Genomic DNA, 6000 nt, shown 5'->3' with positions numbered 1-6000 from the left:
CACGGTCGCAATTTTGGACACTCGGAAACCCAGAAAATGGGCATTCACTGTTCCTCGCGCCGTTGGCTAAAGAAAAGAAAATAACACCGATCGTACTCTCGCGGTCAATATCTTGATGCCCAAACGTTGGGAATTAGCTCTCCATCAATAGATATGGGATATCGAGTCCTTGCTGGTGCTACATCAAGTTTGGAAATCGTGACCCAGATGTTGGGTTTTTGACCGGTTAATTATTTTAAAGGTATTACCAACCATTTGCGTCGTTCTTGTAAATCGTTTTTCTCGTGATCGACAATAGCAGCAATCAGTGTAAATATAAAAAATAACTTGTTTCATTGTTCTGCTTTTCTGGTTTCATCCCTGCAGAACGATTGAGAAAAAGACACTCTTAAAAGTCTTCTAACGTATGGACGGAGTTGTGGAAATAATGCTTTTCTAAAACCTTAAGGCATGTTTTTACTGCCCCTACTTGTCCTACATCGTCAGTGCATATTTTGACAATGCACCCCCTCTACCAGCTCTGCACTCTTAAAAATGAAGAGTAAAAAAATTGGGTTGTCTCACTGCAACCCCAATTTGGGTTAATAACAACCCAACCTTAGTTAATTTTTAAAAATTTTGGTAATTTTTTATGGGTTGTTTTATTAAACCAAAATTAGGTTAAAAATTTTAGTTGAAATCCATATAGAAACTTTTCAACTCTCATTTGGTTTAAAAAAAAATTAACAATGGTTAGCTTATTCCTACCAATTCTCATATTTGTTGAAAAGTACATATTTTGTTACTATAATAATTAAAAAAATATGTTGAAAATACAAAAAAAATCATAAAAATAATGCAATGAAACGGACATAGAAATTGTCAGTATGTACTCTCTGGGGGGGAATCGTTATTATTTGTAAATTTCAGAAAAATCCTGAAATTTTTCACGGTGTTAGAAATGTTAGTTTTTGAACGCTACGTGGTAGACGAAAATTTTCAATAATCAAGTTGTAGAGCATACTCGAAAACCTTTAATGGAATTGGTCTGGTGGAAATCGGTCATTTCGTCACTGAAATAATTGGTCGTGAAAAACAAACACGCTGGTACTGCCACGTAGCGTTCAAAACCTAACACTTCTAAAGTCGTGAAAAATTTCATGATATTTCTGAAATTTACAAAAAAAATAACGATCTCTCCCGAGAGCGTACATACTGAATATTTCAAATTTCTAGAAAGCATAGATTTTGAGAAAAATTCCTGGGCTGATCAAATTAAGACACCCGGTATAGTAAAAATTAAACAACCTTCTTAGATATGAAGGTTTTTTCATGGATAAATTGTAGGAGTAAAAGTTAAATGGAGGACTTACATGGATCATTATTATTTATCAAGGTAAAAACTGTCTTGAGTCTTGAGCGGGTCTTTGACTGACTAACTTGAACGAAACCAATTTTGTTATATATATATCGTATCGTAAAAAATCTACCAAGTTATCAATTTTACGAATCGATGTATATAAGAAAATTGGTTTCGTTCAATTTAGTATGACAAAGACCTGCGGGTTATTACCTTGAGAAATAGTAATCCATGTGTGTCCTCCATTTAAATTGGATTGCTATAATATCTCCATGGATCCTTTAAATGATTCATATCTATAAGAGAGACATTCATTTGGTCTTATATAGGTAGACGAAAATTTTCAGGTCAAAAATTTACCTACCTTGCTGCACGGCCAATCACGTGATTAAAATTCAACCCAAGGTGGGGTAGATTTCAACCCCAGGCGGGGTAGTTTTCAACCCCAGGCGGGGTAGTTATCAACCCAAGGCGGGGTAGATTTCAACCCCAGGCGGGGTAGATTTCAACCCCAGGCGGGGCAGATTTCAACCCCAGGCAGCGTAGATTTCAACCCAAGGCGGGGTAGATTTCAACCCAAGGCAGGGTAGATTTCAACCCAAGGCGGGGTAGATTTCAACCCAAGGTGGGGTAGTTTTCAACCCAAAATCAAGTTGAATTTTTAACCTTTAATGGGTTAAGTCTAAACAACCCAAAATCCAGTTGAATTTTTAGCCTTTAATGGGTTGAGTCTAAACAACCCAATTTTTGGGCTGGGTAAATATGGACTCAGGTTTGGGCGAAATTTTAACACATTTTGTGTTGAAAACAACCCAACCTTTTTAAGAGTGTGATCACTATATGTAACCTTCTTTGTATATAAGGAACGTACTAAGCTGCAGTCCATGACTACTAAACTAATTCAATGAGGTACACTTTGGATTCTTCCATCCAGAATGCATACCACAGCAAGAGTTTCTAGTTTGTCAGAATGGTACGTACTCTCAACTAGAGTAGGTGGCTGGTTTCTTCTTCACCTTGAAGTACCGCGTTATTTCAAATTTAAACGGTCTCGCTGCCAATATGACTGGCATGTGTTGCGAAGGATTTATCTTGCTCACTTCAACCATTTCCATTCTTCGCGAATGGTTCGGCTACAACCGCAAAACCTTTTAAAAGTGGTCGGAGATAACTCCTGTTTATATATAGCGCTTCTATGGGCGTCCACAACTTATGACGATAAAATTGGGCGCTCTGTACTCTATGCATAGGCTTTCGCCGGCCGTCTTTTTATTTACAATTGAGATTGAGCCAGCGTATTCCGAGGCAGGTTGTACAAAAACCAGGGCCCTGCTATGATATTTCGGGACCCTAGGCAAATTATGTCATCGCGAGCCCTTATAACTGGAATTTTCAAGGGGGAGGGTGCTAGTGAAGGGCTCCTATCGTCCCGGACCTCTATCGTACCGGGCCCTTAAAAAGAATGCTCCCGGGCCCTCTGCACGGCCCTGACTGTTATGCCCGTGGCTAAGATCTCCAACGCTCCACCCCCGCGAAACGCTTACGAAGATTTTAGCCGGTATTCAGACGATAGATCGATAGGAATTATGGGACCCTTGAAGCTGAAGCCCCCCCCCTGGTGGAAATTTATAGAAACACGGGAAAATGGCAGCCGATAGAACCGCTGAAACGTCTTTGCGATCTATAATGGATATTAACCACTTAGAAAGTGAGACAGATACATCTAGGAATATGAATTTCCATCCTCCTAGGATGCATCAACTCAATATAGTTATTATTTAATTAGCAAATCTAAAACGAAAAATAAGTCTGTAATTTCGATAAAAAATTTGGCAAATAGTAACCAAAAAAACGGCAAATATTATTAAGCCTGCGCCAAGTTTTAAATCCGTTTCTTAAGCCGAAAATTACAGAGAAAAATTATTCAAAAGCGAACAAATTTATCAATGTTGACATCAATGTCGTATGATACTTTTTTGAATTTCATCGATATAATATTTTCGTACGTTAGCTTCGCAAGATGCAGCTCGTACCATCTTTTGACCACTTTGAAGAAAGAAATCGGATTCTTAAACGTTGACGTCTATCCTTCTTTGTTTAGATCACAATAGGTTTTTTCCGGAAGTAATTCCATATCACCCTTCAACACAAATAAATTGGAAGTGATCTGGTTTTTCTCTGAGTCCTACATAATTGGCCGGAATAACTATTTAGTTTTTCACCCACAAATTGATAGTTTGAGATTTTAGTTCCGGTACTTGAAATTTTTTTCCAAGCAGCTGTCCGTTTCGTTGGACTTTCTTCGAACAAATTGGGTATTGTCCCTTCACAATCTTAACGTGTGCTCGATCCGCCAAGTTACTCCAATTATTAGCGGAGCGCGTGGTATTTCATCTTTGACAACTTCAACTTCGTCTACTTAGCCCCTTGTTCCACAGAGTAACCTTTCCGGATTAGTTTTACTTAATACCTCACTTCCGATTCTAATGTAAGTAAGCCTTATCCTTGGTCGTCTTTGTTTTCTGACGACAAGGTACTTGCTTTCTATTTCAATGTGCAAACTTGATTGGATTTCCGTTGAGAAGGGTCATTGAAGTATTTTTGGTAAACATTAGTTTTCATATCATTCTTCGGGATCCTTTGCTGTACAATCAATATTTCCGATAAATACGTTTACAGGTTTTACAGCTTGGTTTACGAGGTGATTTTTAGCGATGATCTTTCGCGTTATGACCGTTTGACAAATTGTTACCTTTCGTTGACTTGTCTGGAATGTTGAGACTGTTTTTCTGGAAAATGTTTTCCGGTGCTTCTTTATTTCGTTCTCTTGATGTTCGTGGCACTTTTCAATAGTGTTTTAACTGATTAATTCTAACAACTCTGGTGGTGAATGAAACAAAGCGTGGTAAACTCAGTTTTTGAAAGTCAAATACTATAGCAATGCGTAGGAAACTCAGTTTTTTAACGTAAAATACTATAGCAATGCGTAAAAAACTCAGTTTTTGAACGTAAAATACTATAGCAATGCGTAGGCAACTCAGTTTTTGAACGCAAAATACTATAGCAATGCGTAGGCAACTCAGTTTTTGAACGTAAAATACTATAGCAATGCGTAGGAAACTCAGTTTTTGAACGTAAAATACTATAGCAATGCGTAGGCAACTCAGTTTTTTAACGTAAAATACTATAGCAATGCGCAGAAAACTCAGTTTTTTAACGTAAAATACTATAGCAATGCGTAGGAAACTCAGTTTTTGAACGTAAAATACTATAGCAATGCGTAGGAAACTGTTTTTGATTGTAAAATACTATAGCATTGCGTAGGCAACTCAGTTTTTGAACGTAAAATACTATAGCAATGCGTAGGCAACTCAGTTTTTGAACGCAAAATACTATAGCAATGCGTAGGCAACTCAGTTTTTGAACGTAAAATACTATAGCAATGCGTAGGAAACTGTTTTTGATTGTAAAATACTATAGCATTGCGTAGGCAACTCAGTTTTTGAACGTAAAATACTATAGCAATGCGTAGGCAACTCAGTTTTTGAACGCAAAATACTATAGCAATGCGTAGGCAACTCAGTTTTTGAACGTAAAATACTATAGCAATGCGTAGGAAACTGTTTTTGATTGTAAAATACTATAGCATTGCGTAGGCAACTCAGTTTTTGAACGTAAAATACTATAGCAATGCGTAGGCAACTCAGTTTTTGAACGCAAAATACTATAGCAATGCGTAGGCAACTCAGTTTTTGAACGTAAAATACTATAGCAATGCGTAGGAAACTCAGTTTTTGAACGTAAAATACTATAGCAATGCGTAGGCAACTCAGTTTTTTAACGTAAAATACTATAGCAATGCGCAGAAAACTCAGTTTTTTAACGTAAAATACTATAGCAATGCGTAGGAAACTCAGTTTTTGAACGTAAAATACTATAGCAATGCGTAGGAAACTGTTTTTGATTGTAAAATACTATAGCATTGCGTAGGCAACTCAGTTTTTGAACGTAAAATACTACGAGGTGATTTTTAGCGATGATCTTTCGCGTTATGACCGTTTGACAAATTGTTACCTTTCGTTGACTTGTCTGGAATGTTGAGACTGTTTTTCTGGAAAATGTTTTCCGGTGCTTCTTTATTTCGTTCTCTTGATGTTCGTGGCACTTTTCAATAGTGTTTTAACTGATTAATTCTAACAACTCTGGTGGTGAATGAAACAAAGCGTGGTAAACTCAGTTTTTGAAAGTCAAATACTATAGCAATGCGTAGGAAACTCAGTTTTTTAACGTAAAATACTATAGCAATGCGTAAAAAACTCAGTTTTTGAACGTAAAATACTATAGCAATGCGTAGGCAACTCAGTTTTTGAACGCAAAATACTATAGCAATGCGTAGGCAACTCAGTTTTTGAACGTAAAATACTATAGCAATGCGTAGGAAACTCAGTTTTTGAACGTAAAATACTATAGCAATGCGTAGGCAACTCAGTTTTTTAACGTAAAATACTATAGCAATGCGCAGAAAACTCAGTTTTTTAACGTAAAATACTATAGCAATGCGTAGGAAACTCAGTTTTTGAACGTAAAATACTATAGCAATGCGTAGGAAACTGTTTTTGATTGTAAAATACTATAGCATTGCGTAGGCAACTCAGTTTTTG

The sequence above is a fragment of the Leiobunum rupestre genome, chromosome 6 (assembly GCF_980474605.1).
Source record: "Leiobunum rupestre chromosome 6, qqLeiRupe1.1.hap1, whole genome shotgun sequence".
Taxonomy (NCBI): domain Eukaryota; kingdom Metazoa; phylum Arthropoda; class Arachnida; order Opiliones; family Sclerosomatidae; genus Leiobunum; species Leiobunum rupestre.
The sequence above is the reverse complement of the archived record's forward strand: the minus strand, read 5'-3'. Positions refer to the sequence as shown.